Consider the following 23,076-nt stretch of genomic DNA (forward strand, 5'->3'; position numbering starts at 1 on the left):
TGGTGTCTGACTGTCCTGTGGGCAGTCCTGATCCTTCCTCCTCGCTTTGTTCGAACTGGTCTACCGCTAATCTCTCTTCGTGTAGGCGTTCTATTTCTTTACGGATCTTTCGGCACATGGCTATTATACAATTTTGCTTATCATGTCTCCCTTCTGATATATTCTGGCTCCACCTGGTAAGAATTTGCATTGCTTCCGGGTCTACCCCCGGTCGGTCTTGATTTCTGATCACACAATTTATGAGGAAACGTAACAGTTCCCCCTGTATCTCCACTTTCTGGTATTCCATAGCTCTGTTAATACATTCAGAATCTCGCCCTGTTTGGACAAAATGATATATATTATCTAGATGCGCAGTCATTCCTGGTAACTTCCCTAAATACACCGCGGCTCGTCTGATACGTAATGATGCCATGATCATTTCGTCCTCTTTGCCGGGCACAGGGTCATATCTACAATCTATAAGAAGTTCCTTAAGCGTGCAGGCATTTATGAGTTTGGGGGTACGTGAATGTGCTGATTCTTGAAAGGTAAGTTTATTTACTCTGGGCGGCGTAGAAAAAATATTGGTAGCACCTCCCGTAGCCCCGTCTGGGGTATCGGGTGTGAAAGGATTCGTTGAACGTGATACAGCAACTATAGGTGTGGACACAGCTATAGAAGTAGCTGTAGGAACAGATGTAGAAACAGATGTGCTTGCCGGAACTTGTGTCAGGATTTGTTGCTGTAGAGATACGGATACTGGATCTTGACGTTGAACCTCCCTAGCAGGCGGTCTATGTGGGGCGGGATTAGCATACTCGGGAGCTGCGTCATCTAAATATGAGGAAAGAAAAACATCTTCTGCGGTTCTAGGATGCCCCTTTGGATGCATTTTTATTGGAAACAATGGGGGTGGCAAGTCTTTTGGTATTTCCGGAGTAGCCTTAGGTAATCCCTCGGCCAGGAGGGGATACATACCATTCGTAAGGGCATTTCTTTGTCTGTCTATTTGTTCTGATTTCACTCGTGTACCTTCTTCCATTAATATATTTTCTCGGACTCTATTTGAATTCTCTTTATTTTTCTCTTCCTGTCGGAGCGCTTTTTCTGTACGTCTATGAGATTCTTTACGCCATAACTCAATGGCGTCTTTCTGTGACTGTCTGACTTTCCTTTTCCATAACTCTTCCTCTACTTTCATAATGCACTCTGCATCCCAGGTCCCAGCTGCGGGCCACCTCTGACTTTCTGGTAATTCCTTGGTATAGTCTACCCATAAATCAAGAAATAATATAGCGTCTAAGCCATGTTTATGATACATGAAGTACCCTGGAGTGTCCCTAGGAGGAATAGGAACGGCTTCTTCGAGTACCCCTTTTCTAGTTGTGATCTGTCTTAATTTCGAAAAGAGCGGCATATTGAGAACTGAACTGATACTTGATTTTGAACAAACTTAATACAAATAAACACAATAATGAACAGTCATTCATACCACAATATGCAGAACGTATTTAAAACATTTAACATTTAACATTTAACTGAGCAACAATGATGCTGACGATCTAAAGAAAACTTAATCACTAAACATAATACTCGACATTATCTGAATTATTCTGAATTTATATACTTGATATACTAGATATACTGCTAAACAGTACAGATACACTGCTGAAACAGTGCAGACCGGATTTGTGTACCCAAACCCGTCTTGACCGGCACAACCTATGTGCATGTCAGAACGCCTCCCCAGTAATGGTACTCACCGGGTAGCTCGGAAACGGAAGGCCTAGGAACTGAACTGAACTTGAACCGGACTGGACTCGACTCGACTCGGGACTTCGGAAACTGGACTCGACTCGGGACTTCGGAAACTGGTGGGCCTCTGTATACCTCGGATCTTGCTCTCTCAGCTAGGCTCTGGTCGGGATACTTCGCACTTCTCACCGCCTCGTCTGGGTGTTGATCGCAGCCTCAGTCGCCCCCGCTTGACCGGAGGGAGATACAGGAAATCCTGCTGGTACGCGTTATTGTCCGTCCAGCTGTGGCAGGAGACCGGGCCTGCAACGCACCACCGGCGCGTGAGATGAGAAAGTGTCCCTGTTCGGGCGCCATTCATGTGGTAAATAATTTAATTACCGGGACTTAATTTGATCCAGAAACATAATAAATATAGCTCAGTAAATAAGAGGCAGAATCCGTGGTATTAGAGGTTCGGAATGGGCTTTATTCCAATGGTCGATTCGAATCGGTTGCTCCAAGTTCCATCACCACGAAGGTTCAGGAAGTGAAGTACATACATTATTGATAATTAATCACTTTTATACAATAGGCATTACAGTGAAGCAAATGCGAGAGGCGTAACAATTGATAGTGTGGATAATATATTCATGCGTAGCAAAAATAGGCGTAACTGGGTGTGATTAAAGAACGTCATCAGATGTGATGTCATAATAGGGTGGTTACATGAAAGAATTTCGCAATGTCAGCAGAAATACTTGGCAGAAATGCGCGCGCAGCCGCATGACGTGTGATTGACGTGCAACTAGGGGGTGAAGGGGACTTGACATTTAGCTCTACATGTGGCGACAGAAGTCTGGAGGGTCAAGTCAACCTAATCCCAAATCATATCTAACATCCTATGTTTAAAGAACTATGTTATCCAAAAGAGAGGTCTTCTTAGAGTAGAATCTTATTCTATACTGACTATACTGACTGTTAGTGCGTGTACAAGCGTCTAAGTGTCTACACTAGATGCGAGGGCGGAAATCTTCCATAATAATAGGGCTATGAATTACTTGCATAAAGACAGAGAAGCCGGGCCTTTTGCTCGGTAGCTGGAAGAATGTTTACTTAAACTACTAGACAGGAATGCATCGGGCAGGGAACGGAGCAGATAATGTCGAAGGTGAAATACAGTTTCTTGGCAGGCAACAGGCTGATGTCAGGCTTCGTGAGCCGCGCAGAGAATGAGACAAAGTTCATGGTCACAGATGCAGGCTCAGACTGGAGCTTTCAGAGGCAGAAGGCAAGAAAAGTTTGATGACAGAATCAGGGCCTACTTGCCTGGACTGTAAAATGGCATAAGTGAACCATATAAAGCCGGTGGCCTTTCATACTTAGGAATGGAATATCCGGTCTATTCATGGCGGATCTGAAAGAGGACATGTTGACGGTGGACGCACATGTGTTTGCGTCTTCATAACTGGAACTGGAGGGAACATACATGTACTTGTGATTCATACATGGAACCGTTGGGGTCCAAGATAGGGGACATAACTGATCAGAAAAATCCATATTTCCACAGGGGGAGGCTGGAATCTTCCTAGCACAGAATTTTACACTGCCGATTTCTTTGCACTTAGAGCAGTGAAATCGGCGACAGTAAATATAAATATGCCAAAGAGGTGCGTAAATCCCCCCCACCCCTGTGGTTTTCACGAAGGCATACGTGCACACCTTTAAGGGTCTGAGTAGAGGTTTTCCTTACAGTATAGTCATGTTACCTATTTAAGGTATTAACACTTTTAGTAAACCCTTGATGGCATTCCAGCCCATTGGAAGGTAGAAGTGGAAGGAAATAAAAAGGGCTTGTCACTTTCTCATTCTGAGTCATACACTACGGTGGGGATCCATGGTTCTTGTTGCAGTGGGTAACAGCTGTTCTTGCCAGCAACTATGACCTCAAATACGTACTAAATAATTATTGGCTAACTACGGTGGGTCCATGAAGTTTGTTATCCTTCGGGGATTGATAATATTAAGTATTATTGAGTCGGGTAGCAATCTGTTATTCAGCACAAAGCCCCCCCGCGTGTCAAGATACACCTTCTGTGTCACTAACGGTGTTATTGTACTGAAACCCAGTCCCCCTGCTTTATTTCAAACAATGCAGCAGTCCCTTGCTGCAAAAAACAACCAACTTGTGCCCATCTTCCTATAATATATATATTGTAGTGTATAAGCTATCTATACAAAGAGGGTCTTGTTCAGCTGACTGGTGTTAGGCAGCTACCATATGAGAGGGTCCATATATGCCTTATATGATCTACAGTGAGTGAGTAGCTAGGTGTAGGGTTTAGCCCAGGATCATATGGTCTGCTCAAGTTAGGCAGCCACAATTGGAACTCCTGCCGCCTGGTTCTAAAAGCCCACATTCAGCCAGCGATCGCATTTCCTACCTCTGAGAAATTCTTTGGTCTGTGCCTTAGCCGTATTCCATGGGATTGCAAACACAGTGATAGGATTAGATCCATCACTTTATCATGCTTGTTTGGTGCTATGCTAAGCGCTCTCAGCGGACAGTCTGATGTTAATGCACGTGGTGCTATGCTAGGCCTCATTGAAAAGTCTGATGTCAATGTTCTGCACAGTACTTGTTTTTCTGAATAGAAAACTAAGAGCAAAAGGTTTGGGCTCCCATGATGGTTTGTAACACCATGCATGGAAAAGTGTGCTTTGGCCACTTCACAAGGAATGCAAGTATGGATTCGGCTTTTGTAGGTTACATTGAGTTTGGGCCGCTTCACAAAAATGCAAGTTATTGATGCCGCTTTTACACATTCTTTCCACATTTAGTCCAATTTTGGGGTATTACTGACTGGGGTTAGTTACTGTTAGCGTGAAGAGGTGGGCAGTTTCATCGGAATGCAATGAGCCCAATGTTACATGCCCATGCGTGTTTTAATGGTTGCATTTTAAGTGCGTCAGCAGCAGGTTTTTGGTTTTTGGCGTTTGTAGTACGAAATGTGTCGTGCCTTTTAGTGGCCAGTCACATCTAGATATTCCAAGCTGTCATATGTGAGCAACCGATTCCACAGTTTTGAGGTCAGTCTTGCGAGGCGCTGGCCCAGGTGAAGTCACCCAAGCGCATTATCGCCACGTATGATGTCACATCAGTACGTCCCATGCCTTGCTGTCACGCCTTCATGAGTACTTAAGCACGCGTGTGCAGTTACACATCCAAAGTAGGGGACTGCCGGAAAGTATCTAGACACCCATTGCAGCGACACCTATACATTAGAAACCCGTTAGGTCACAGGGGGGTGCAGCAATATATGCCGGTGGTTGTCACAGGGTACCGGTGCACCCATGTGCTCTACTTGTAGGTATGCATACTACTAAGTTAGTGTGTCACACGCTATCTCTGCACCCAAGGACCAGAACACTGGGTCATGGGATGTCGGTGTTATGGCACACGCTACCGGTCCGCCCTATATACCTGATCACGCATTAGAGGCCTATGGTTTGTCACACGGTATCTCTGCACTCGGTTCTGCGGTACACTGTACCTTCCGCTCATGGCTTGTGCACTTATAGTGTGTTGGATGCCTATGATATCTTGCATTCGTTTTGTGTCACACATTGTATCACACTGTATCTGTTACAAAAACACTAATCATCTGTGTTTGCTTTTCAGTTATGTATGGCTGGATCCATGACTGTTACATGGGAGGCGCTCCACACCACAATGACTGCAGGATGTGGGCAGGCAGGGGGACCGAAGGATCCAGGACGGGAGTGCCAATCAGCGGATTAAAGGCTGATGGGCGATCAATGAAAAGCTCAAGAGGTGCCAGCGTGCATGGGTGAGATGGTGCTGCCCATGCACTGGATTGGTTGTATAGAAGTGTGTCAACCATTTGTTGTTGCCAGCCAGTGTATTTACCAGTACGCTACTGTACAGGTGTAGGTGTCAACCATTTGTCATTGCCAGGTGTAGTATTTTAGCAGTACGCTACTTCACAGGTGTATGCCAGGCCAGCTCAAATTAACCCAGGTTTGTTAAAAGGCGGATCCGACACCCCTGGTCGGGAAAAGGTATTCTGCCATTACGGCGCCTGTGCTCGCAGGTGCCATCGTAGGCGAGCTGTTGGGATGCTCCGCAGTAGGGGTAGAGGCTTGCGCAGACCCTATCCCAGACCATAGTGGTCCAGTGTAGGTTGTGTTCCATGATATGTTCATGGGGGATCTTGGGGGCCCGTAGGGGCCCTCCCGGTGTAGCCTTCCCAATGGGGCATTTTCGCCGGCAATGGGTATCTGTCTGGGGCATTGTGTCTATTGGGCACATCGCGCTGCTATCAATTCAGGGCCGTTAGTGGCTCCCAGACGATGTCATTTTCCCCTTAGCCAGTCAGCCCTCGCATTATTATCCTACATTCGGGGTCGGGATGACCAGGAACGCTTGGGTAATATGGGGGGCTGGGCAAAACACTAATCACAGAAGTAGGTGGGTAGGCACGTCTATTCCCGGGGTTTGTAATCGTTATTGGGGATCTTCTAGCCGAGTTAGTTGGATGTAGGGGCAGGGCATGACCTTTCGGTGAGTTTTGGGGGGGGTCTGATAGTCGGTCAACTATGTAGGCCTGTGGCGGTAAGGTCATGATTGGTGAGCAGTAAATTTGAGGTCCTTAGAGGGTGGCGCCATTCTTGAATGGCGTCGCCAAAGGGGGAGGGACAAGTGGTCTCTCATAGAACTCCAGGGGCAGTTACAGCCAGTTGGCTGGATGGGTGCGGGGGAGGGGGAGTCACGCTTTTCCAGTAGGATGCTTGGCCACCCCGCACGTGCACAAGGGCGCAAGTAAATGGCGCATAACTGCAAGGGCCCCTTATGGAGAGGATTTTACAGGACGTACGGGGGTGACCTGGGGAGGGGGGGGAAGTACCCTCACGGGAAATGGGCCCTCTGCGCATGCGCACTCCGGTTGGAGGGCGGGCATAAGGGCGTACGGGGGCGACCTGGGGGGGGAAGTACCCTCACGGTAAACGGGCCCCCTGCGCATGCGCACTCCGTTGGAGTGCAGGCATAATTTGATAAGGGTCTGGCACCAGTTAATGACCTTGCCGTAGGCTCAAAATAGGGATACGCAGAAAATGAAACGTTATTGTTATGATTATTGATTATGTAATGTCTAGATTCGGATAGGAATATCTTTGTATTAGAGATATGTTAAGGTTAGGAAAATTAAACCTGTACCTATCCAAGTAATCAATGTAATGGTTTTTCTGCGTATTGTTTAAGTATTATAATTAAAATTGTTGATTTAATTTTATGTTAATAAATACGGCCGGGGGTTTACGACTCCCTAATCCAAAAATTAAATTCCTTGTGTTAGGCGTTTTCTTGTCTTAGTATTGATAAGGGAGGAGGGGGTCTTGGCTGTACCTGACCATATTTTTGTGACAGTTCAAGGGTGTGGCCGGCAGGGCACAGCCGTGCCTTGGAGATAGCCGGGCACAAGAGGGCACCACACGGCGCTCGTTGCACTGACCCTGCACGGACTGAAGGGCTTTTCTATAGCCAGCTGGTATTATCTGGGCATGGAGGTAGCTCACACCGAGCCAGAGAGAGTTAATAGTTGTCCAGCAAGAATTAACGTAAGCCGGAGGGGGTTAATAGAACTTCCAGGTCCCGGCTTTAGAGTCAACACTTTCCCAGCTGGGACGTCCAATAAGAGAGGTGGGGGAGCGGCGCTGGCAGTCACAGGTGAGTAGGGAGGTGGGGAGTGCAGGGATTGAGTGAAGGGAAGGAGCCTGCAGCAGAGAGCACAGGGAGAGTGCAAGATCAGTGCTGCGTTGTGCACGGGGCCAGCGGAAGCAGTGCCAGAGCGCTGTTGGGCAGCTGTGTCCACACATCCCGAGAGGTGCAGCTGCAGGGCACACCGATCTGGAGGGCTGCAGCACTGTACCGAATGCCGCGGGCTGCAGAGGAGTTCAGGATAAAAGGCTCGTAAGGCAATTTAGAGCCCAGGAGAATCCTCAGTTCAGTAAAGAGTTGGGGTCTGTGCCACACAACAGCTGCTAGCCCGGCGCTACTCTGTCGGGCAAGGGGCGTGAAGGCCGGCTTCACATGCGCTGCTGCAGCATGTGCGCCGCTGCTCGCTCCTGAGGCAATACTTAGTGAGAGTGAACCTTTGAAGAAAGGTGGAACATACGCCCACCATTATCCATTTACAGGCTCCGATTTTTTAGGGACACACACGAAAGCCAATCCAAAGCGTGGGAGGAGTCAGGCCCCCACAAAGGACCTACAACAGATCGCCTGACAGCACACGCGAGGTTTAGGCTCAACATAAAAAGAAGTTCTACCTCACAACAGATGAAGCCTGCACGCAGAAAGAAACTGAAGCTAGGTGGTGCTGTTCAGTGAAAAACAGAAGTCATGCATCGCTTAGGGAACCACTTATCAGGCAGCAAATTAGAGGGACAGTGCACTTAACCAATGGGAAGCCCACAGGCGGGAGCACAGTTCTGTATAGAATACAGCAGGTCTTCCAGACAGCACATGCTAGCTGGCTAGGCTTGACCTATAAAAGAGGCAAATGCAGGAGAAAGGTTTCAGAAAAATGGAGGGAAAGGAAGGAGAAAGCAGTAAAAACAAACATTTGCAATGCAATCGGTTTCGACTTTGTGACCTTATAATTATTTAGCCATGCAGCACATGTGCGCGTTAGCCCATGAAAGGTAACGTAGCATAACATCAAGGTAATGTAATATAACAACTTAACAACCCATAACACATCAACCTGTAAAGCTTTCCGCCACCCTGTGAGATAATATGGCCCTGTTACTGTTTACTGCTAACCCTACTCAATGGTTTACTGTTAATCTACTCAATACTTATAATTGTATCGACACTGGATGGGCTGAGCGGACCCGCCCGCACATGAGGTGAGGACAAACCATACATACATCTACATACACATATAGCTACAATATTTCTGCGCAAAAATGTACAGACATCCACAAAAATATAGACACAGATATGTTGTAAACAATAATGGTAAGAAAAAACGACCCGCATTTCGAAACGCTAAAACAGCCCACCTTACAAACTCAGAGGCCTGCTCTGTGATCCAACGCCTTCCCTTGCAGCTTGTTTTATACGTGCTACAATCGAAATGGTTGCTGATGGATAGAGCTCTCAGATGGGTGCCTCAAACGCTGCCAGAATCCGTGACATCAAAGTATTAAAGTTGAAGGGGTCTCTCCTTCTGCTGACTCTGATACCATCGACATCTGTGGAGTATCACATACTGACAGATGAGCGACACCAGCGTCGTCACTAGCACATATCCTGTAGTAGAGCAAGTTAATGTGTCCTGTGGCCTTTACAGCGATGTCATAAATGTTAACCACAAATAGCGACAGACTCAAAAGCAGACAGACTCCTGAGAGAAAAAGTGGGGGAGGGGTGGTAGAAAGAAATGAATAAACAGAGAGAGCCCAAGAGTCAGAGAGAAATTTGGGGGCATATTACCAAGCCAGGCGATAAAATTATCGCCGCTTTAGCGGCAGAAAACTGCCGCTTAAACGGCGATAATGGGCTTTCACAGAGGATATATACACACAAATCAGCATACAGTGGGGAGTTCGTCCAGAGTAACATGACCCAAAGCACGGGTGCATTACATGGCTGAGACTGACACTCGGATACGAAGATGCGAGCGCACTCTACCGTGCACACTGTCTCACATCAAGCATTATGGCTGCAATCGTTCCTATCCACCTTGGCTCTGTGACCATGCGTGGTGGAATCAGCCGCCATGCTGCGTCTCTAGCGCCAGCAGGCGGCAACACCCCCCCTCACAGTAGCATTCATGTCTACGCATAAATAAAACACACCACACAAATTTTGTTTGGGTAAGAAACTGCTGCAGGTTTATTACATACACCGTTATGTAATATGGTGGGTTATCTTACGGGCAATACAAGGGCAGGCAACCAACTGGGCCCCCTGTCCGCCTGATGAGCCAAGCAGCACTGGGACGAACCCCATCTGTGCTGCCCCTTCGGTGATCCTCTTCCCGGATCACGGTCCCTTATTACTCACGCCCCTTTCAAGGCGGAGCGTAGCAAGGCAAGCCCCTGGTTGTTCAGGCCCACAACCGCCCGAAGGACTAACGGGGCACCAACACGGTTTTCCAGGAACCTCCCATGAGGCTCCTGGGCTCTGGCACCCCCTATGGTGCCACGCAGAGGTACCCTTTGGTACCCATTTGCTTCCAGATCGCCCTGTAACTCCGCCACAGCTCTGGAGGCGGCCACCGTCCCCGCCAGAGACCCCCACCAAAATAGCTACAGTCTTGCCTGCTATCTCTCCTGTCTAGAGCCTCCTGCAAATCTAGATGCAAGGGAACATCCCTGCTGGTTAATGATGCCCCATCTATATCCCAGGCCCTAGACGTTAGCATTGATCAGCTGTGTCTGAAGAAACAAAACGCCCTTTGTGCTTGTGAAGTTGTGCCAAGCACTAAACACCTCATGCCGCAAAGTTCCACTGCATCACAAGACTCAGCCCGACCCACTCAGGGCGGGACAGTTTCAGACACCTTGGCTAAAGATGCCCCACCTATTTGCTGATCACACTGGATGCCGCCCTTCTGGCACCGTGTGTGGCTGGACACATGTGTCTCCGATCTCTGGGACAGCAGCTCACTTGTTAGGAGACTGTTACTACCCCCGCCAGCCAATTAAGCTATTAGGGCGGGAAATGTAATATTTAACCTTGGCACCGTCCCTTTCCTTGCTAAATCAATGCACACATGGATGTCCATAACGGCGTATGAAGATTGAGAACTGCTGCACTCCAGCAATTGCCCTACATCCCATATACTTTATACGAATTGCGACCGCTCAGCTCCCTCTGGGAAGCCCCCTAGGCATACCCGCTTAGAGAAACTGCTGATTCGATACAGGGCGCACTGTCTGTAATCTATTGCCTAACCTTCGATGTGGGAGATGCCACACACCGCATAGGTCATGGGGATCTAAAGGAGCACACCATTATCCCCCGGGCATACCTCTATGTGGGACTGGTTCCACCCAGCTGTAACGCCAGAGACACACCTCTTAACATCTTTACTCGTTATGCCACTTGGCACCCTTCTGGTTGCAGCTTTGTGTATTTGTAAAGCGCGCATGCCCCCGGGGCACGATGACGCTGATTAGCCAGTGTATGTTACCCACTTGCTGATACTTATCTATCCTAACTGCCCTTACTTGGATTGAAGGGTTGCAGGATGCTACCCCAGGACTGAAGACTTAATGCTCCAACCCACTTTGACCCCAGAACTTGGGGACAATCCCAGTGGTGACCATGCCTTAAATGGTACATCTACCCCAGCGCTTGGCTATCAATGAGGCAGGGACCCCAGTCCCAAAAGATGCCCCTTCTATTGTCTGGTTCTAGCCTGCATCTGGATAACCCGGGGGGGGGGGGGCAGACAAGTCTGTGTAACCAGAGGGGAAAGTGTGTGCAAATACCTGCCCTTTCCTGAATTTTGGGATGCCAAAAGGTAGAAAATACCCTGTAACCATTTGGCACTGACTCAGTGTTTGCCACACTTTTCCGCGCCACAGCACACTTGTTAGCTGACAACTACCACCACCCGCCTGCTGCCCTGGTTAAAGTGCGGGTGGAAATGTCTTACTGAAGCTACCTGATACCGGCCCTTGGCTGCAGGGGAATGCCCACTTCCCTGCATAGTATATTGAAAATGCTTCCATTCTGAACTGGTGGGACTGTCACCCTAACGTGTTGAACATTCATTCAATGTCTCCCTTTGATGAACCGCAAATGGGACCATTACACTACTCAACTTCTGCAACAGCCAGGCAGGTCACCTGCACGTGAACAAGGTGCTGGAAGCGGAAAACGGGAGCCCTTTGGAAACGGAATAGTGGCGCACAATCCCCGCATTGGAGAGAAAATTGACCTTATTTTACTGCGAAAGAGGCACATGCGGAGACAAATTAACTATTCTTTGCAAAACAGAGCCTGTCCGTAACTTTTGTCTGTATTGGGACAAGGATGAACCATGATAATATCACTGATCTAGTCTGAGATATCACATACGCTACCTCTGGCATATATCTCATAATTCGCCATATCTGTCTGACACCAATCACTCATCCTGTGCTTTGTGTGATCTTGGCCCACTTTGGTGTGAGCAGATCCCTGTGAAGTATACTTGGCTTCTAGGCCGATAATGCACAAGTGTTAGGTGAGAAAGATGAAACCATACTTGCCGAGCCCCGGCCAAAACCGCCAACCATTTTACCATTTGTCATCAGTAGCACATACATCAATAAGACATTGATAAGGGCCACATGCATAACTCCTGGTGGCCAAAGGACCTTGTTGGCCAAGCAGTGAAATCTTCGCTCAATGCAATAATCGAAACAGACTTCTCACGGCGCACGCCACCCAGGCACCAAACAGGACACCGAGGTTTACACCGAACATCCCGACTCCAAAGGAAAGGACCCAAGCCCCTGCGCAAGTCACTCACCGAGGCATCGCTGAAGGATCCACCCCTGCACAGCGCCTTCCAAGAATAGCAAGCTCAAGCGCAAGTGGGACCCTTACACTAAGCAACACCACCCATCAATGGAAATCAACCATGCCCCCTTGCAAAACAGGTAAAGTGTGTATGAAACCCAGCCATAGCCAGCCGAAACCTTGGAAGCCGTTTATCTGTGGCTTTGTAGAGACGTAACCGATAAGACAACCTGTCCCTTCTGTCTGAAACTCGATAATCATTAACAGGATGCCAAGTGACTGAAAAGGGGCATATCAACTGTGACAGCTCCGAGGGTGCAAAGGCTCTTGCTATAAGGGGGGAACCTCAAATAAGGTGTTATCTTTACCTGCCTTTGCATACACTGCAGTCATGTGACCTTGGCGTGGCTCGATATCATCGACAGAATGCCAAGTGACTTGGAGAAGAGGTCTCAAGCCTTCGTGCCATTAACTTACACTGTCAGTAACCTTCCTCACAGTGGGCATGTAAGAACTGCACTGTCTCACTTAAAGCTGCTCCACGCAGGTGTATTTTCATCATCCGAGTAAAACTATGGGAGACATTTAAATGAATATGAAATTACCTTTATTGCTAGCAAAATCAAGCTCTGGAGGTGAGAGAGACATACCGATCCATAATTACACCGCACAATGCTCCCGCCAAGCCGCAAAACCAAGTAACATCACCCACTAACCCTGACACTTGGCAAGAGTGGCAATTCAGATTATTCCAGGCCCTCAAGGCTGTAGGAATGGCTTGGGCAGCGCAACGGAATATAGTGTATATTCAATAAATTACTGCCTGCTGCTGTGGTCATCTCTAAATGGACAAACAACGCTGACTGGTGGCAAGCTGTCACAAGTGCCGGTGTTGACAATTAAGTGAAAGTGTCACGCACCAGGGACCACCCTGTCTGATCTAGCACAGGTGAACTGTCACTTAGTCAAGCGTGCAGGTCACAGTAGTGTTCCCCAGTCTTGAGTTTCAATACGAGACAAGCAGTAAACCGGGGTAACGTAGGCCTACGCGAAGGGGGAAGGTAACATATCGCCTACAACCCTTCCTTGCGATACCCATTAAACAATGCTCGCATATGCCTCAACAAAAGTAGCATATAGCATGTCAAGAACCCCGCAGGCTACAGTAACGCGATGCCACCGGTGCACGTTATCCGCTCGGATAGACAGACATACCACCAATCCGACCAGTGCCACCACCCCGCGGGCACAGAGGCAGGCCCACGGCCATTCCTACGGCGTCAAAATGACACTAGAGCGAAAGGAGAAATAACACAAACAGCGGGACAGTGCCACCCGGTGGCAAAAACACCTCCTAGGGCACTGAAATATACATAGATACATGGACTAACAATAGGTGTATTCCGTACGTGAGCCTCCCGTGTTGTTGTGCTCGTTCCCAGGCTCCGGCACTCTGTTAGCAGATGCAGTCCCTGGTCACATCTTCCTGCCCCACATATGCACAGCCGCCAGCCACACCATCCATACACAAACACAATGCAAAATCAACGGGCACAATCAAGGGCAAGGAACACTGAGGGAGACATATCGATATCAGTAATTACACCCATTGGACCAACGCGAATCTCTAAGACCACCGAGGTTTAAAGCTGCTTTGTTTTTTTTTTGCGCATTTTTGGGCTGGAGCCGCCTGAGCGATGTACACATTTCCATAACCCCTGGCGGCACCAGGACCTTGTTGGCCCAGCAGCACGTCTTCACTCAATGCAATAAAACGAAACTGATTGTTCACAGCGCACACCCCCCCACAGTGCCCCCCAGGCGCCAACGGGACAAGCCAAGGTTTGAACCGAGCGTCCCAACTCCAAGTAAAGGCACCACAACCAACCAATCCACTTCTCTGGTCACTCTTAAAGGCACCACTGTAAAGACCCCACCTTACCAACGGCTCCTACATGAAGCTTGGGTGCACTCTGTGAATAATGTAGGCTGATAAAGACTGCCCGTCGTCATACACTGTCATTTCATGCAGATCGAACGCCGGTAGACCTGGAGGATACCCCGGAGTTTGCAGCTGCCGGTCCACGGTGACATCAACGTCTATCCAGTGTGCTATTAAAAATTCAATCTTTTGACCAGACACAGAGATCTAATACTGTGACAACAAAATGGCTATGAGCAGAACGCTTTATTGCCATTATGCATGAACGATGGCTGTTCCTCCTAGCAAGGATGCTGCGCCCATATAATCCGGCAGCCAAATGGTGCCCGTGAACCGCCCACAAACATATCCTGTGATGCTGCATGTTCTGCGAAACCCCGTACTTGAGCAACGCAAGTGCCCCAATTAACTTATATCTGCATGGGGGATGACATACAAATGACGTGAATAGCAGTTGGCAAGTGAGCACATGTTCGTAAACAAAATGCTCCCAGTACCCAAATAAGGGCACTGCGACCAATGATCCTGCCACCTAAGTGTGTTCCTAACTGAACACGCACCACCATCATACATCATGTGACGTTGCCTGTTCTGCGCCACCACGTGCCGGAGCAACGCAAGTACCCAGATGCTGGTAGGAAGGTGCTGCACACAGGGGGACGATACGGTAAATGGCTGCAATAACCAATCCGCTTAGACGGCCTCCCCTGCCCCCCAATAGATCCTTAAGAAAAGAGGGGGAGCGGCGGGGGGTGCTGGTGTCGACATAACTCCCCCGCCTCACATCTGCCTAGTGAACCACCCGTGCTGGGGCGCAGGAAACCAAAGACTCAGTACGGGCCGAGCCAGGGGGCACAACGTCTAATTTAATTGACCGTCTCTGATCTTTTAAAGTCATAGTCATTGCTGGCTGCTACTTTACTTAGAGCCTCCTCGGAACAACAATACATGTTGAATAAGCGGCGCCATTATTTACACCCATCATGCGGGCGGTCACGTCTCCTGCTGCAGGTTTCAGTGCTGCGGAACACGACCTACCACAACAGCCCCTCCCCCTACACACTAACCTTCGCCATATTGGACCGGCTCATGTTCCCCGAACGTCCAGGAGCCCGGAGCAACCAGCCCTAGAAGCATCGCCAGGAGGCATTAGGAGTCGCCTATAAGTGGAGGGGGGGGCAAATCCAGCCGAAATATCACCCACGCAGCGTCCTCCTAGAAACCCCCCTCACCCCTGGCAGGTAAATATCTCCGAAAGTCCTGCGTGTTACCGGTAAAGGCCAGCAGGGGCTCGAGGCCCAAACTTGGCTTCCACTGTGGGGGGGGGGGGGGCGTGCAGAGTTTAGGATTATGCAGAGGGACCTGGAGGTTGGGCACCTCAGGCAATAGCGAGGGCTGCGGGCAGGATGTGCATCGGTCGGCACGGGAGTTGAGCAGCAGCTGTTGTACCTGAACTGTCCCCCCTCCGTATTGAAGTGTGCATGCCCGCCATGATGGCAGTGGCAGCGTGGTCTGTGTGCTGCATTACGCACCCTCGGTACATGCAGGAAAGCGGCCGGTGCAGGCCACGTGGCCCAGCGTCTGAGCGATCCACCCAGCGGCCCGCAGTTGCAACCGGGCCCACGCAGCCTCTAAACCTGCTGCCGGGCGAGGCCTTCCCCACATGAAGAAAGTGCCATTCTGTTAGAGTCGGGGATCTCTGGTTGGCGCAAGGTTGCCCTTGTGTCAAGCAGGAACCCTCTCCTCCACGTCAGGGCGCAGGATAACCCCTCGCGAATGACCCTTGCTCACCCTCTAGGTGCGTGGCGTGAGCAGCCAAGGCGATTCCTCAGGCGTTGTTGGTTAAGCACTTACAATCGTACACACAGCAAATACATCAATCCCCCCAGAAACGGACACCAAACTTGGATATATATAAAAATACGCTTCTTTATGTAAAAATAAGGATATATATCTCAGCAGACTTATCACAAGACCAATAACGTTTTCGCTATGCCACCAGGTTGTAAAGCGGGCAAATGTTCGTTGTTCGTAGCTTCAAATGGATACTTTGTAGTTCTCTTGCAAATGTTACTTGTGGTTCCAGTACTCACAGAGATCGACTCCTGCGAACGGGGAAATAAGGCGTTGCGGGCCCCGAGCCCGATACTGGAACTTCTTTCGTGATGTGGAGAGTCGGCACAGGTCGGTGCGACTCTCAGCTTGGGAAGTGTTCTTGGATCCTCAATCAGCAGGTGTGGGCACGTAGGCAGGCGCGGCCAGCGACCCTTTAGCACGGCGGTGCAGGAGGGTCTCCACAGCTGGGGCGGCGCGGCCTGAGATGTCCGGGGATAGCGAAGCGGGGTCGCAGGGCACGGTCAGTGCAGCTGGATGACCCGGCGTAGATCACAGTCGTCGGACGGCTTCCGGCGGGAGGGGTGATAGCGCGGTCAGCGCGCTCCAGTAGCAGGCGGTGACAGGGATGCAGGCGGCCTGGCCCGGGGACAGAGAGCGGCTCGGGACGGAGCGGGGCTCTCACGGGTTTGAGGCAGGTGAGCTTCTGAGTGTCACGGCCCTAGGAGGGGCGATGAGGGGCGCAGTCTCTTTTCCAGCGGGATGCACACATGGCTCGAATTGGAGGATGAGCAAGAAGCACAGAGAACCCACTGTTCCTGGGGTTCAGTTCAGGGGGCAAGCTCAGATCAAGCCCTTGGAGAATGTTCAAGCACAAAGTAGCAAAGTCTTTTCAGTAAGTCTCTTCCTCTCCTTTCTCAGCAAGGCAAGCAGCAGGCCAGCTCCTCCGGCGTCTTCTTCTCCTTCTAGTCGGGCAGAGGTTCTTTGTGGTAAACAGGATTCTGATTTCTTAGGAGCCAGGCTCCTACTTTTATACCATGATTCTTTTGTTCTTTAGCGCCAGGGGGCCTAGGCCTGGCTCAGTCCAGTTCTGGAGCACTTTGTTATGGTGACTCTGCTCTTTCCTTTCAGCAGCAGGGCAGAGACATCAGCCGCCCCACAGGGGGCGGCGCCGGCTTTGTGGTGGCAGAGCACAGGGCTATTCAAGAGTCAAGGTGTACTCCTCCCACCCATCCAGGTGTCACCTCTCTACCCACCACCTGGCAGCCAACCTGTCTCTGGGGATTCCCCCACCCTGCTCCTTACTGTTGCCAGGCAGAACACACACACACACCAGAGGCGGACTGAGATGGTCAGGTCAGTAAATACTAACTTTCTAAAAGTAGTATTTACAAACCCAGGATACTAAAATAAACTTGACTACAAGAAGTATTTTATTATCCTGAGTTCAGGCATACTAAACTTGACACTTCTACCATGCTCTCTGAGTCCACTGGGGTCACAGCGTTGGCGTGATCCCGGCAGCCCATTCTGGCCTATGGAGAGCAGGTAGCCTTCAATAGTGAAGAACGAAAATGGCTGTAATTCACTACTAAGACATGCCACACATCAGGGCATGTCCTACCTTATGCCTACAATGCACCCTGCCCTTGGGCCTACCAGAGGGGTGGCTAATATGTAGGTAAGGGAAGGTTTAGGGACTGGCAAGTGGGGGCACTTGCGCAGTCAGCGCGACGGTCCCGGACCGCGCACAGGGTCTGCGGTGGCAGACCCTAGACACACTTTACAAGGCCGCTTCCGTGGGTGGCGCAACCAGCGCTGCAAGCCCACCAGCAGCATTGGCATTCACAAGCCCTGGCACCCCTGGTGCACTTTACTGGGGACTGACAGTGAATCCAATACACCAATCATGGACATCAATTACAGGTACACTTTACCTCGGGAGCACTTGCACTGCGGCACAGATTAGCCGTGGCGCAGTGCCCTGAGCGGACAACACCAGCAAAACAATCGAGGCACACCATCAAAAAGTGGAAGGGAAACTCACGCCAAGGTGCCAGGTCTAACACGTGTCCCCTCCAGCTGAAATGTGGGGAGAACTACCCTTGCCCAGGGGGTTCCTCGTCACTAAGGCGGAAATACCTGGACAGACCGTCAGCGTTGGCGTGATCTGTACCAGGGCGGTGTTCCACCGTAAAGTCCATACCCTGTAGGGAGATGGACCACCTCAACAGCTTCGGGTTCTCACCCCTCATTTGCATCAACCATCTGAGGGGCCTGTGGTCCGTCTGAACCCGGAAGTGAGACCCAAACAAGTAGGGTCTTAGCTTCTTCAGCGCCCAGACCACAGCAAATGCTTCTCGCTCAATTGCACTCCACCTACTTTCCCGTGGAAGTAACCTCCTACTGATGAAGGCTACGGGTTGGTCCCAGCCCTCCTCAGTCATCTGTGAGAGAACAGCCCCTACACCATGCTCTGAAGCGTCTGTCTGTACTAGGAATTCCTTGGAGAAGTCAGGGGCCAAGAGCACGGGCGCCGTGCACATGGCAGTCTTCAGGGTGTCGAAAGCTTTCTGACAGGTGTCAGTACAAATCACGTTCCTGGGCTGCTTCTTGGAAGTCAGCTCTGTCAAGGGGGCAACGATCGTTCCATAGCCCTTGACAAACCTCCTGTAGTACCCAGTGAGCCCCAGGAAGGCCCTCACTGCGGTCTGCGTCTTGGGGGGTTCCCAAGCCAGGATGGTCTCGATTTTGGGTTGCAAGGGTGCCACCTTGCCACTCCCCACTTGGTGTCCCAAGTACACCACGGAACCCTGCCCAATCTGGCACTTGCTTGCCTTGATCGTGAGGCCTGCTCGGCGCAGAGCCATCAACACTTCCCAGAGGTGGCGCAGGTGTTCGGGCCAGGTGGCACTGAACACTGCGATGTCATCCAGGTAGGCGGCACTGAACGCATCCAGCCCAACCAGTACCTGGTTGACCAACCTCTGAAAGGTGGCAGGGGCATTCTTCATCCCAAATGGCATGACTCGGAACTGGAAGTGCCCATCTGGTGTAGAGAATGCGGACCTCTCTTTGGCCCCATCGGTCAAGGCGATCTGCCAGTACCCTAACGTTAAATCAAACGTGCTGAGGAACCGGGCAGCCCCCAGCCGATCAATGAGCTCATCAGCTCTGGGGATGGGGTGCGCGTCAGTCTTCGTTACTGAATTGAGTCCTCTGTAGTCCACACAGAACCGGAGTTCAGGTGTGGCTCCTGGCGCAGCAGCTTTGGGGACCAAGACCACGGGGCTGGACCAAGGACTGCTGGAGGACTCAACCACCCCTAGCACAAGCATTTTGGAGACCTCCTCCTTAATGCAAGCTCTGACCCTGTCAGTTACCCTGTAAGCCTTGTGCTTTACAGGTAAGCTGTCTCCTGTGTCCACATCATGGACGCACCAATCTGTGACACCAGGAACCAGGGAGAATCGGTCGGAAAACTGTCACAGCAAGTGGCGGCAATCTTCCTGTTGTTCGGGCGTCAGGGTGGGTGAGAGGTTAACTCCATCCACTGACCCATCTTTCTCAGAGGCCACTAAGAGGTCAGGAAGAGGCTCGGTCTCCTCTTCCACTCCATCATCAGTGGCCAGCAGCATGCCCACTTCGGTCCTCTCTAAGTGGGGCTTAAGGCGGTTAACATGTAGGACCCTCAAAGGGTTCCTGGGAGTCTGCATGTCCACCAAGTAGGTGATAGGACTTTTGCGCTCCACAACCTCAAATGGACCTGTCCACTTATCCTGAAGTGCACAAGGCTCCACTGGGGCCGAGACCCACACCTTTTGTCCAGGTTGAAGCTCTACCAGAGTGGCATTCCGGTCGTACCACCGCTTCATCTTCTCCTGGCTGGCTTCCAGATTTGCCTCAGCAAGTTGCCTGAAACGCCGAGTCTGGTTTCGGAAGGCCAGCATGTAACTATATACATTCTGGGGAGGTTTCCTGGGAGATTGCTCCCAGCCTTCCTTTACCAAACTCAGAGGTCCTCTTACCGGGTGACCATACAGAAGCTCAAAGGGGCTGAACCCTAGCGACTTCTGCGGCACCTCTCGGTAAGCGAAGAGCAGGCATGGCAAGAGGACGTCCCACTTACGCCTCATTGGACCGTCCAGGCCCATGATCATGCCTTTGAGGGTTCGGTTGAATCTCTCAACCAACCCATTTCCTTGGGGGTGGTAAGGAGTGGTGAACTTGTAAGTTACCCCACACTCCTTCCACAGGGATTTCATATATGTGGATATGAAATTGGTCTCCCTGTCGCTCACCACCTCTAGAGGGAATCCCACTCGGGAGAAAATTCCCATCAGTGCCCGTCCCACCACGGGGGCCGTCACTGTCCTCAGAGGGATGGCTTCAGGGTACCGGGTGGCATGGTCCACCAAGACCAGGATGAACCTGTTGCCCAGGGCTGTCTTGGGGTCCAGAGGCCCCACAATATCAATACCCACTCGTTGGAATGGCGTACCGACCACAGGGAAAGGTTGCAGAGGAGCCTTGTGCTTCCCTCCGCTCTTACCACTTGCCTGGCAAGTCTGACAGGTTCTGCAGTAGGAATCTGAATTCTTATGCATTTGGGGCCAGTAAAAGTGGGTGACAAGCCTGTCATAGGTCTTGTCCATCCCCAAATGTCCTGCTAAAGGCACATCGTGAGCCAGCCCCAGTAGGAAGGTTCTGAACTTCTGGGGTACCACCAGCACACGGGCTGACCCAGGTTCAGCAGCCTTAGGCTCGGAATACAGGAGGTCACTCTCCCAGTACACGTAGTGTGTTTTGGCCTGAACACCGTTGGCCTGGTCTGCAGCCTGTTGCCGCATACCCACGAGAGAAGGGCATTCTTTCTGCTCCCTGCAGAATTCCTCCCTGGAGGGACCTCCTTCTTGCTGCCAATGGGTCAGCTCAGGCAGATCTCCCAGTTCGGCAATCTGTTCCCCGGTAGGCTCCAGAGCATCCCCCTCAGGGTCTACTTCCTCCTGGGCCGTGGGAACTTCGGGGGCCGGTTTCCCGCGCCTCCTGCGCCTTCCCCCTAAGGCCGGTTCCTGGACCTCTCCCTCAGGCTCCAGGACCCTCTCAACACCCCTACTGGCTGCCATGGACCGGGTGGTCACGCACGCCCAGTCGGGTAGACCCACCATCCTCAGATGCGTGGTCTTCTCCACCTTTTCCCAAGGGGAACTCTCCAGGTCGTTCCCTAGCAGACAGTCTACAGGCATGTCAGTTCTCACAGCGACTTGTAGAGTACCAGAGACCTCCCCCCACTCAAAGGGAACTTGAGCCATTGGACAACGACTCTCTACGTTGTCAGCATTGACAACCCTACAGTAGGCATTGGGTACAATTTGCTCTTGAGACACCAGGTGTTGCCTCACCGAGGTCACGCTGGCTCCTGTATCTCTAAGAGCCTCAACCTTCTTTCCATTGATGGTCACTACTTGCCCATATTTCTTAGTGTTAGAGGGCAGGTAGGTTACAGGGACCATCTCACTGTCTCCTAGCGAGACTAGGGTCATCTGCCCGGGACCCCCACCCTCCTGGACTGCTACCTCCTCCCCAAAGTTAACACTAGCTACTTGCCGGGGTGGAGCACCAGTGGGGGCGGTCTTACCAAACAGGCGACACTTAGGATCAGAGGCAATGTGACCCGGGTCACCACACCTATAACAATTGAAGGGCCCCTTTGGAACAGGTCTACCTGTCGGGGCCCCGTTCTGCTGCGGGGGTGGGGGAGGCTGAGAACCCTTCTGCTGGTTCCCTTGGGAATTACTTTGGGGGCCTTTTTGGAACCCCTTCTGTTTACCCTTGTCCCCCCCACTCTTCTGCTGGGGACCCTGCCCACCTTTGGCGGAGTCTCCCACTTGACCCTTGTGGACCCTGGTGCTGAGCCAGCGGTCCGCCTCCTCAGCAAGCTTCCTCGGGTTGGACAGCTTGCTATCTATCAGGTGCTGGCGTAGCTCAGGAAAACATTGACTGGACAAGTGCTCCCATGCAATTAAATCAAGCAGCCCTTGATAATCATTCACTTTGCTACCCTTCACCCAACCATCCAGCGCTCTGCAGAAAAAGGTCACATACTCCACATACGTACTCTCAGGGATCTTCTTGGTCTCCCTGAACCTCTGTCTATATAGCTCAGGAGTTAACCCATACCTGGTCATTAAAGCTTCCTTCATATGGGGGTATGAGGTCTGGACTTCTAAGGGCAAATCTAACAGTGTGTCCCGCCCTTCCGCAAGGAACCTTCCCCACAACCCCGCTCCCCAGTCTTTCTCAGGGACCCGGTGTGAGGACATGGCCACCTCGTAGGCTCTAAACCACTGCCCTATGTCATCCTTTCTAAAATACTCCTTTACTACATCTTTGGGGATGTACACCTTGGACTCTACCTGCGCTGGTGGAGTGCTGCCACCAGAAGGAGCGGTGTCCAAACTTTTCGCCTTCAGCTCCAACTCCTTCAATCTTATATCATGATCCATTTGGCGTTGTTGTGCCTCCAGGGCCAACTTCTGCTTTTCCATTTCCATTTGTCCTGCCAACTTTGCCATCTCCATTGCATGCGCCCTGTCGGCTGCCCTGTCTGCCTGCTCCTCTGGCGACCGGACTCTGCTGGGCTCCTCAAGGTTGTCGGGTGGAACGATGTCCCCCGCATTCCGTGGGTCTCGTGACTCCTTCCAGGCTCTCAGCGCCTTGAGGTACTGGTTCTTCTTCCTGAATCCAGCATGGGGAACTCTGAATTTTACACTGTAGCCTTTCAATTGCTCCGTTGTGTAACCTTCCAGTCTCTCCCAATCCACCTCATCTATTCCAGAAATCACGGAGAGCGCTCTTCCAGCAGAGAGTGAGCCAGGCATGGTTGCAGTAATGGCAGATGTCTCAACAAAGTTCAACAATTAAAAACCTGTGGCTGCGTTATTTGGTCTGCTCTCACTATCTGGTGATTAATAATTCACTGTATGCAAATTACAAGTGCAAATCCGAAATCCCAGCCGCTGCCAACAATGTTAGAGTC

The sequence above is a fragment of the Triturus cristatus genome, chromosome 3_1 (genome assembly GCF_964204655.1).
Source record: "Triturus cristatus chromosome 3_1, aTriCri1.1, whole genome shotgun sequence".
NCBI classification, from domain to species: Eukaryota; Metazoa; Chordata; class Amphibia; order Caudata; family Salamandridae; genus Triturus; species Triturus cristatus.